This window comes from Bufo gargarizans, chromosome 4 (genome assembly GCF_014858855.1).
Source record: "Bufo gargarizans isolate SCDJY-AF-19 chromosome 4, ASM1485885v1, whole genome shotgun sequence".
In the NCBI taxonomy this organism is placed as follows: domain Eukaryota; kingdom Metazoa; phylum Chordata; class Amphibia; order Anura; family Bufonidae; genus Bufo; species Bufo gargarizans.
Window position 1 is genome coordinate 535,811,521 of NC_058083.1, and position 11,565 is coordinate 535,823,085.

The window sequence follows — 11,565 nt, forward strand, 5'->3', positions numbered from 1 at the left end:
TAAGGTGGTCCAATTCCTGGCAAAATCTGGTTTCAACCCGCGCAAGGGGCTTGATTCCGCATTAAAAGCTTGCCAGGATAAACTTCTTGACATGACCGGCCCGCTAGCAAAAATCTTTGGTTTAGCTGAGGCCGCTAGGGTGGCAGGCACACAAGTTGACCCATAGGATCTCAGGGGTTGAGCCCAAAGGGCCATTTGTATGGTGGGCAATGTGAATACATCAATTGCCATTGAGAGAAGGAAAGCCATATTGATGAAGATAGAGCCCAAGTTGGCTAATTTATCCCTATCTGAATCTGGCAAGGAAGCGCAAGGCCTCCTTTTTGGAGATCCCTTCATTAAGGAGCTGGGGAAATATGTCGGTGCCTTTACGGCCCTTGATAAGGCGCAAAGCTCCATGCGTCGCGTTTTCCAGTCACGTTTTTCCTCCAGGGCCGGCAGTCTCAGGGGCCGACTATCCGGCCGCTCCACTTTTCAGCCCAGAGGCACGGGCCGAGGCTCCTTTAACTATCGCCAGTCACTGCAGGACCCCAGATACCAACCAACCTTCTTTCCATCACGCGGAGGTTCTTCACGCTCCAGAGGGTTCCGAGGCGCTCCGGGATCAAGACACCTATATGGTAAGTCATCTCTGTGTGTCATATCCGACTTCACAACGGGTTGGGGGAAGACTCCGTCTCTTTTCCCATGCATGGTCAAGGATCACCTCAGACCAGTGGGTCCTCTCCACAGTCCAGGGTTTCATCATCGAATTGGTGTCCACCCCAAGGGACCTTCCTCTCATACCAAGGTTTTCTTGCTCAAACCAAACCCAGACACTCATGAATACGGAGCTTACATCCCTCTTCCTGAAAGAGGCGATAGAGTTATCTCCCGATCCTCACACGGGAGTACTGAGCAGTATCTTCCTGGTACAGAAAAAAGGGGGCCAGTTTCGCCCGGTCATAAACCTCAAACACTTCGTTCGTTACAGACATTTCAAGATGGAGGGCATCCATCTGTTAAGAGATATGCTCCTACCAGGGCACTGGTTCGTCAAATTGGATCTGAAAGATGCATATCTCACCGTCCCAGTGGCTCTGGCGTCCCGAAATCTTCTCCAGTTTCTTTGGAAGGGCCACACCTGGCGCTTTACCTGCCTCCCGTTTGGCCTGTCTTCCGCCCCATGGTGTTTTGCAAAACTCATGAAACCGGTGGTGGCCTGGCTCAGAGGGAGAGGAGTTTGTCTGATCATTTATTTAGACGACATCCTGATTATGGCCCAGGATCTGCCCCTTCTACTTGGTCACCTGAAGATGGCCAAAGCCCTTCTCCAGGGCTTAGGGTTTATTCTCAACTTGGAGAAATCTTGCCTCACTACCGGCCACTACCATAGAATTCCTAGGTTTTACCATAAATTCTTGGGATCAAACGCTCAGCCTACCCGCAGTCAAAGTCAAGGCGATCCGCAAGGAAATTCGTCAGTCTCTCGCCCTCCCACAGGTATCTCTCCGTCAGCTGGCTCGCCTTATCGGACTTCTCACTTCGTCCATTCAGGCGATATTTCCAGCTCCCCTCCATTATCGAGCCCTACAGAGGCTCAAGATTGCTCATCTGAGAGCCGGAGCCTCATACTCAGACACTCTGGTCTTAGATACAGAGACCAGACACGAACTGGTGTGGTGGATCCACAATTTGGCTGTGTGGAACGACCGAGCCATTTTCGGCCCTCGTCCAGACCTGGTCATCGAATCGGATGACAGCCTCATGGGATGGGGAGCCCATTGTCAGGGAGTATCCATGGGAGGAGCGTGGTCCCCAGATGAATCACATCTACATATCAATGCTCTCGAGCTCTTAGCGGGATCCTTTGCGATCCGCAGCTTCGCACAGGGCTCGGTTCGAGCATGTGTTCGCTTACGTATGGACAATGTTTCGGCTGTCCGTTACGTGAACTGCTTGGGAGGGACTCGTTCCAAGGTTCTGTCTTCCCTAGCCAAAGACTTTTTGAATTTTTGCCTATCCAGGGGAATATCTATTGTGGCCGAATACCTACCAGGACTCCACAACACTTTGGCCGACTGGAAGTCTCGTTGCGTTTCGGATTCCAGCAACTGGAAGTTGGATTCGACAGTCTTCCGACATATTTTATCTCTTTGGGATCCGTTATCCATCGATCTATTCGCATCACGTCTGAACGCACAACTCCCCAGATTCTTCAGTTGGCGTCCGGACCCGGAAGCGGAAGCGGTGGATGCTTTCCTCCAGCACTGGGGCGGCTCCCTCCACTATGCCTTCCCTCCTTTCGCACTCATCCCTCGAGTGCTCGCTCAGGTTTGTCACCAACAGGCGCAGTTAGTATTGATAGTTCCCTGCTGGAGAACGCAGTCTTGGTTTCCCTAGTTACTGAGCCTTCTGTCGGAGGAACCTCGGCTCTTGCCGTCTTTCCCACATCTTCTACTCGACCCTTATGGTCACCGACACCCTCTACTTCTAGACGGATCGATTCATCTTCTCGCATGCCGAATTTCGGGGGTTCCTGGGTTTGAGTTGTTCCTCCATATTTGCCACGATATTTTTGTGTTTTTTTGTTTGATATGCAGTGCATGTGCCTTTACTTGGCACTTAAGCACTTTTGCACCTGGTAACCTCCATCACATGGTCTGATATGGGTGTGGCTTACAGTCTTGCTTTGTTCACATTGCATTAGTTGTCCTGCTATGCGGTTGTGTGGAAGCTTGGCTGTGAGCTGGATTACATCACCTTCAGACCTTGTTCACACCATAGGTAGCTTAGTGGTAGGACCCCTTGCCATGCTGAGGACCGTGACGTGGTGCATGAAGGGCTCCGATATCTTCCTGACAGGAATATATTGGAAAAAGTCTCAGCTTTTAATATCTACTTGTATGACTAGCCAGTATAGTCAGTGGTATATCCGTCTGGTGCAATGTTTTTGTGATATATGATTGTATTTTCATCCGCACAATGCCTTGTTGTGTATGGGATGCCTTAGTGGTGCATGTGGACCGCGCCGACATCCTCCATTGTATGCATTTTTTGCTGGGGATAGTCGTCTGCTGCGATCCACATGCGGTGGGACTGCTCCCCCAATGTAAAACACGCTACAGTGTTCGGGGTTTGAGCAGTTCCTCCATATTTGCCACAATATTTTTGTGTTTTTTTGGTTCCTGGGACTCCTCAAACTTTTAGGCAGCAACTAGACAGCTATTGGAGTCTGCATGGGCTCCAGGCACTAGACGAGCCTATCATGCTGCATGAGACATCTGGGTTCGTTGGTGCGATTCACGGGACTTGGATCCCGTACGGGCCCCTGTAACTGGCATCCTTCAGTTCCTCACATCGCTCTTTGAAGCAGGAAAGGCTTACCATACTTTGAATGTGTACCGTTCAGCTATCTCTTCCAGACATTCGGGTTTTGACGGTTGTCCCCGCCGGCCAACATTCTTTAGTGTGCAGATTGTTATGTGGTTCTCGTTTGGCACGCCCTCCAAGACCGCGTTTCTCTTCCACCTGGGACGTCGCGACAGTTCTCAGGTTTCTGGAGGTTTGGCCTCCCAACTCTATGTTGTCTCTACGGCAGCTCTCGGCCAAGTTAGTGACCCTTCTTTGCTTAATCTCATGCAAACGCGTCTCGGACGTCCGGGCTCTGGACATTGACGCACGTTATTTTACACCAGAGGGTGTTATGTTCAATATCTCTCGACGCACTAAGACGGGCATTAGGTCAGTTTCTTATCTGTCTTTCCCTTCCTCTCTTCAGTTATGTCCGGTGGCTTGCTTAAGAGAGTACGAAGCTCGCACGCTGTGTTTCCGCTCTGGGAATTCCCCTCAGCTGTTCATTTCCTTCCGTCGCCCTTTTTCCCCGGTTACCAGCGTTACTCTATCCCGTTGGGTTAAGTGGACCCTATCTCTCTCGGGCATTGACACTTCCATATTCACCGCACATTCGGTGCGTGGGGCAGCGGCTACCTCTTTGTCCGTGGCCGGTGCTCGTTTGGAGGATGTCTTGAAATTGGCGGATTGGTCCTGAGTCTCTACCTTTCGGGAATTCTATTTCAGACCTGTTCCTCACGCCTTTACCTCCGTAATTGCTCATCTTGATATAAAATTCAGGATTTTCCTAAGTCATGATGTAAAGTCATGATTTTATGAAAGACACGGAGGCGAGTATTTCCCACCCGTTGCCTTTATTTACCCGCCCAACTGGTCTGTGGTGTCACTTGACTATTATTTGTCTATGATGTTTGATGTTATCTATTTATTTATTTTTTAAGACACGTAGGATATTTGTCCTTATGTAATTGTCTGGGTTAAGAATTTTCATAGTATACTACCATGATGTGTCGTTTTTTCCATTTAGGTTGATCGCCTTCTGTCAGCTGCCACCAGGTGCTCTCCTTGCTGCAGTCCCGTTTTGTTATTCCGCAGCCGAGGTTCAGGCTGTTGTTAACCGTTCCAGGTTCCCAAGTTCTCGACAGTTGAAGTCTGCAAAGAAAGAGGAGGTGTCCGTCCGGTGGTGCTCCTTATATAGGGGCTACGGGGGTGGAGTTTGTTACCATGGTTACACTGATGGTTTTTTCTTCAGTTGTTTTTGCTGCTATATTCTCAGTAAAGAAAGAGTTAAGCAAATACTCGCCTCCGTGTCTTTCATAAAATCATGACTTTACGTCATGACTTAGGAAAATCCTGAATTGTCGATCTCCAGATATTTGCCTCCTCATTAATTCCCTGAAGTTGAAGAATTCTCTTATTGAGAGAACGTATTTGACAGTGTTCAGGACATTGAGGTCTTGCCCTTTATTAGTCAGAAAGTTCCAGTCACTTGCGGCTTGAGACTAGAGTGAGCAGTGTATTTTCTTTTTGGAGCAGGCGCAGCGCCAGTAATTTATCTTCATTTTCCTCCATTTAGAGCAGGAGGAGGAAAGGGTAATTTATTGCAAAGCAGATCATAGAGAAGTCATAATCTGCTATAATTTCCCCTAATGCTTCAGTGGTTACTGAGCCATGAAAGCGCTGACGCCGGGGACAGGTAGTAAGAAAGGTGAAGCCGTCTGAGACTAGCCGCTAGGACTCGCTGTATTCCCAGGCAACAACCAGCTTAAAAGGTATGACCATCTTTACAATCAATATTCTCTGTATTACTCCAAAACATCTAAAATAAGTAAAATGAGTAAAATAACATAAATAAAATAAGTAAAAATGAAATAATTATGCAAACAGCAGATTTTCGACAATTCTTTTAACATTTTTTTTTTTGCAGCACCTATACAGATTGATGCATCTCTGTGATGTTGTGATAGATCACTGTGACCTTTACCCTTGTTCTCCTGATGCATGATGGGGGAGGAGGAGCTGTACCAGGAAGTCAGACAGTGTGTGTGAGGGGAACTGGAAGCAGACACATGAGGCTGAGAAGGGATTACATCTGATAAGGACAGAAGCTGTTGGAATAAGACTCCTCCATGTAAGAATGCTATAATGTTCTGAGTAATAAACCTTGCTCTGGTTAAGTAGTACATCGGCCTGTGTGCGTAACTTGCTGAGCAGATACTGGCAGCATTGCCAGCAGCACCTGAGAGACACAAAGTGTCCAGGGGACATAACAGTGGCGACGAGGATTGTGGATTTTAGCACACATGGCCTTCATAGGGTTTATTCAACCATTTGATCCTGCAGCTGAGTCATGGATCTCCTGGGTGGAGAGGCTGGAACAGTATATGGAAGCGAATAATGTGACTGTTGAAAAGAGAAGTGCAGTTTTTCTCACTGCATTGGGTCAAGCTGCATATGGAACCCTCAGAGACCTTGTTTCTCCAGACAAGCCAGCCTCTAAGTCCCTGCCTGAGTTAATTCAGACGCTACATACACACTACAACCCGAAGCCGTTGGAAATCGCGGAGCGGTTTAAATTCTACGGTAGAAGGCAGCAGGCCGGGGAGGATATAAAGACATATATCATTGCTTTACGTAAACTGGCTGCCACTTGTCAGTTTGGAGACTACCTACAGGCGGCTCTCCGTGACATGTTCGTCATGGGACTCTGCGACCCAGCCATACAGAAACGTTTACTCACAGAACCCGACTTGACTCTGACGAAAGCCACTGACCTTGCTACGGTCATGGAGTTGGCAACACGGGACGCTACCCTACTGAAGGCACCACCTACAACTCCTGCAAGCCAGGGTGAGGAAATATTCCACACTGCTATCACTAAACGCTCGAGACGCCCGTCCCCTGCCACTCAGCTTAAACCTCGCCACCCTAATTCTTCTGTCTCTGGGACCCCGACTTGCTACCGTTGTGGTAACACTACTCACAGTGTGCCTGCTTGCAAGTTCAAGGATGTCGTTTGTTTTCGCTGTGGGAAGACTGGTCATATTGGGCGCGTTTGCCGCAGCTCTCGCTCCCCGAACACTACCACTAAAGATAGACGTAAACAGACATTCCGTGTGGATATGGACAATAACGGTTTTAGCTCTGATGAGGAGACATGTGTCCAGCATGTTGGACTGTTTCGAGTAGCTGGGAGTACTCTGGCGATTAAAGTGGATGTCACACTCAATGGCTGTCCTGTCTCCATGGATGTTGATACAGGGGCAGCTGTGTCTGTCATTTCATGGACTGATTTAAAGGCATCGGGTCTGTCCCTGCCGCTAAAACCTACAAAGCTCACGCTACAAACCTACAGCAAGGAACTACTACAGCCCTTGTGTTATGTAAAGCCCCTTGTTACATTAGGCAACCACAGTCAAAGTCTACGCCTTTATGTTGTAAGGAATGGAGGTCCTCCGCTGTATGGATGGGACTGGATCAAAGCCCTGGGCATGCCTCCTTTTACCATTGGCCAATGTACATTGCTTTCTAAAGTAGACCATTGGGTGGAATCCCTGAAGTCACGTTTTAAAGAGGTTTTTGAGGACTCTTTGGGCACCGTAAAAGGAAAGATGGCCCACCTCCTCTTGAAGCCTGGTGCTACACCACGTTTTTGTAAGGCAAGATCAGTACCTTTTGCCTTGCGGAAAAAAGTGGAAGCAGAGCTGGACCACCTATTGGCTGAAAAGATCATAACGAAAGTGGATAGAAGTGAATGGGCATCACCAATTGTGCCTGTCAAGAAAAAGAATGGAGACATTAGGATTTGTGGTGATTTCAGGGTAGCTCTGAACAACCAACTTCTTGTGGATCAATACCCATTGCCTCGACATGAAGATTTATTTAGCTCACTGGCTGGGGGACAAAAGTTTACAAAAATAGACTTAAAGCAAGCTTACCTGCAACTGCAAGTACACCCAGATTCACGCCATCTGTTGACCATTAACACTCATAAAGGATTATTCCAGTATAACCGCATGGTTTTTGGCATAGCCCCAGCTCCAGCCATCTGGCAGCGGATCATGGATGAGGTACTGGCAGGAATACCTTTCACCCAATGTCTACTGGATGACATGCTCATCACTGGTCCCACTGATGAAGAACACAGAAAGAATGTTGAAGCTGTGCTAGGGAGACTCCAAAAGTATGGTTTACGTGTCAATCTGTCAAAATGCGAATTTCTCAAGTCTCAACTGGAGTTTTGTGCCCACACGGTGGACCGTCATGGGTTACACACTACTGAAGAAAAGGTTAAAGCCCTTACCCATGCCCCTACCCCCCGGAATGTCACCCAGCTCAGGTCCTACCTTGGCCTCCTAAATTACTACCACCGTTTCTTGCCGAACCTAGCGCACCAGCTCTACCCATTACATCGCTTACTGGATGCAAGAGCTAAATGGATATGGACAGACAAATGTGAAGAAGCTTTTCGGCTTTCTAAAGAACTCATTCTGTCTTCTCGAGTTCTGGTCCACTATGATTTAAAGAAACCCGTCATCCTGGCTTGTGATGCCTCGCCTTATGGACTGGGTGCAGTGCTTTCCCATGTCATGCTGGATGGCACGGAGCGCCCCATTTCTTTTGCCTCCAGGTCTTTAACCTCAGCAGAACAAAACTACTCCCAGATTGACAAGGAAGCTTTGGCCATTGTATGGGCCACAAAAAAATTTCACGCGTACGTCTATGGTCACACTTATCACTGACCACAAACCTCTGTTGTCAATACTGAACCCTCAGAAAGGAATTTCTACAACAACCGCATCTCGCTTACAAAGGTACGCTTTATTTTTAGGAGCTTATGCTTATTCGATCAGATACCGCTCCCATGATACCCATGGCAATGCAGATGCATTTTCCAGATTGCCACTAAGAGATGACCACCCACTAAGAGAGGTACGTGTAGTGGAAGTACACAGGCCACAATCTTGCATGTCCACCTCCCTGATTGCCAGACATACAGCCACAGATCCTTTCCTGTCTCAGATATTCTCTTATGTTCAGACTGGATGGCCAGGGAGTGTTTCAGGTGACTTTCGTCCGTACTTTGCCAGAAAATGTGAGCTTGTGACTAATGCTGGTTGCCTACAATGGGGCAATAGAGTGATTGTACCCCAGTACTTGCAATCAACCATGCTAAGGATACTGCATGAAGGCCATCCTGGTGTGGTGCGCATGAAGCAGCGGGCCCGGAGCTATGTTTGGTGGCCACAAATGGATACAGCAATTGAAGATTATGTTGCTCAATGTCCTGGGTGCTGTCAAGCCCAGCGACCCCAAAAGAGAGGAACCCTGCAACCTTGGCCATGGCCAACAGAACCGTGGTCCAGACTCCATCTTGATTTTGCTGGCCCCATCCAGGGTAAAATGTATTTGATCGTGGTAGATGCACATTCAAAATGGCCGGAGGTTTTTCAAATGCCTTCTATTACCTCAGCTGCTACCATTCTAGTCTTAAGGAAGCTCTTTGCTCAATTTGGCTTGCCTACAGCCATAGTCTCCGACAATGGAACTCAATTTACATCGCATGAGTTTCAATCCTTCCTTAGTGGTTTGGGTGTCCAACACTACAAAACAGCTCCTTATCATCCAGCTTCAAATGGGCTGGCAGAACGATTTGTGCAGTCATTTAAGAAGCACTTACTGTCCACTCTGGACCAGGTTGGACTGTCAGAAGAGAAGCTGCTGGAATTCTTGATCATGTACCGTAACACGAAACACGCTACTACTGGGCTGTCACCGGCTTTTCTTATGTTTGGCAGGCATCTCCGCACCAAACTTGATTTAGTTCGTCCGCAGGAGCAGTCACCAACACCTCCTCCGCCGGGCCGTCTGGGATTCCGTGCCGGTGATCTTGTATGGTCTCAGAATTACAGAGCTTTGCCTCCTTGGCTTCCTGGCGTTATTGATGGAACTCTTGGCAGAAGAATGTACCTTGTCCGCCTGGAGGAAGGCATTTGTGTTCGGCGACACCTTTCACAATTGAGGAAACGCATTTGCCGGCCACTAGTGACAAAACCGACCCTTCTTTCTGACCACCCACCAGAGTCTACTCTGAACTCTGCTGGTGACATATGGCATGGTGTCTGGCATGATCCCACAAGTTTACACCCAAACCCTGAACCGGTTGGTGACCATATTCCTGAGGAGCCCGGACATGTGCCTGAAGTTACAGAGACTGATTTGTCTGTGGGACGCCCACTGACATCTCCAGTACCTTTGACTGACTTTATTCCTCCCGGTGCTGTACCTCTGCGTAGGTCTACCCGTCAAAGACGTCAAACGCCTCGCTGGCAAAGTGCTGAAATCTTACGGGACACATTGGAGGTCAGGGAACAGAGACAAAGGGCTCATGAAGTGCTGCGGAAATCACAGAACTGAATTGGAGATACTACTTGCTGAACTGATCTCGCTTGCCTTGTTATGTTATGTGTTCAACATTTTGTTCTCTTGTTATGTTTTTTTTTTTTTTTTTTTTTGGGGAGGAAAGGAGGTGTGATGTTGTGATAGATCACTGTGACCTTTACCCTTTTTCTCCTGATGCATGATGGGGGAGGAGGAGCTGTACCAGGAAGTCAGACAGTGTGTGTGAGGGGAACTGGAAGCAGACACATGAGGCTGAGAAGGGATTACATCTGATAAGGACAGAAGCTGTTGGAATAAGACTCCTCCATGTAAGAATGCCATAATGTTCTGAGTAATAAACCTTGCTCTGGTTAAGTAGTACATCGGCCTGTGTGCGTAACTTGCTGAGCAGATACTGGCAGCATTGCCAGCAGCACCTGAGAGACACAGAGTGTCCAGGGGACATAACAATCTCCATGGCTACAGACTACAAACAAACCCTGTGTAGTCTGATCCTCCCGTTTCTAAACTGCCAACTATATGTTGGTTTCTTGAACATGGGGCCAAAATCTACAGGATTGAAGGGGCCCCAGTTCTTTACGATCTGAGACTATTTGTACATATAGCTGCAAATTAGTTTGAGCGATTATTAAAATTTCTTCAAGGGCTCATCCAGTCTTATATTAACATAGTAACGTAGTATATAAGGCCAAAAAAAGACATCTGTCCATCCAGTTCGGCCTATTATCCTGCAAGTTGATCCAGAGGAAGGCAAAAAAAAAACTGTGAGGTAGAAGCCAATTTTCCCCACTTTAGGGGAAAACATTCCTTCCCAACTTGAATCAGGCGCCAGAATAACTCCCTGGATCAGCGACCCCTCTCTAGTAGCTATAGCCTGTAATATTATTACACTCCAGAAATACATCCAGGCCCCTCTTAAATTCCTTTATTGTACTCACCATCACCACCTCCTCAGACAGAGAGCTCCATAGTCTCACTGCTCTTACCGTAAAGAATCCTCTTCTATGTTTGTGTACAAACCTTCTTTCCTCCAGACGCAGAGGATGTCCCCTCGTCACAGTCACAGTCCTGGGGATAAATAGATGATGGGAGAGATCTCTGTACTGACTCCTGATATATTTATACATAGTAATTAGATCTCCCCTCAGTCGTCTTTCTTCTAAAGTGAAAAACCCTAATTTTTATAATCTTTCAGGGTCCTGCAGTTGCTCCATTCCAGTTATTACTTTAGTTGCCCTCCTCCGCTATTTCTGTCTTTTTCATATGTACAGTACTCTATGTGTGGTCTGACTAGTGAATTGTAAAGTGGTAGGACTATGTTCTTATCACGGGCATCTATACCCCTTTTGATGCAACCCATTATCTTATTGGCCTTGGCAGCAGCTGCCTGACACTGGTTTTTACAACTTAGCTTGCTGTTCACTAAAATTCCTAGGTCCTTTTCCATGTCAGTGTTACCCAGTGTTTTACCATTTAGTATGTACGGGTGACTTGCATTGTTAAACCTCATCTGCCACTTATCTGCCCAAGCCTCAAATCTATCCGGATCCATCTGTAGCAGTATACTGTCCTCTGTAGTATATATACACAGTATACTGTCCTCTGTAGTATATATGCAGTATACTGTCCTCTGTAGTATATATACACAGTATACTGTCCTCTGTAGTATATATACAGTATACTGTCCATTTCTGTGTCAGTTACTTTACACAGTTTAGTGTCATCTGCAAAGATTGATATTTTACTGTGCAAGATCATTAATAAATATATTGAAGAGAATAGGGCCCAATACTGACCCCTAAGGTACTCCACTAGTGACAGTGACCCAAT

At 47.3% G+C, this 11,565-nt stretch overlaps 1 pseudogene; it reads left to right on the forward strand.

The window, feature by feature from the left end:
- The first annotated feature begins 5,636 nt into the window (after nt 1-5,636).
- LOC122935568 lies at nt 5,637-9,809 on the forward strand (annotated as a pseudogene).
- The last annotated feature ends 1,756 nt before the right edge of the window (nt 9,810-11,565 follow it).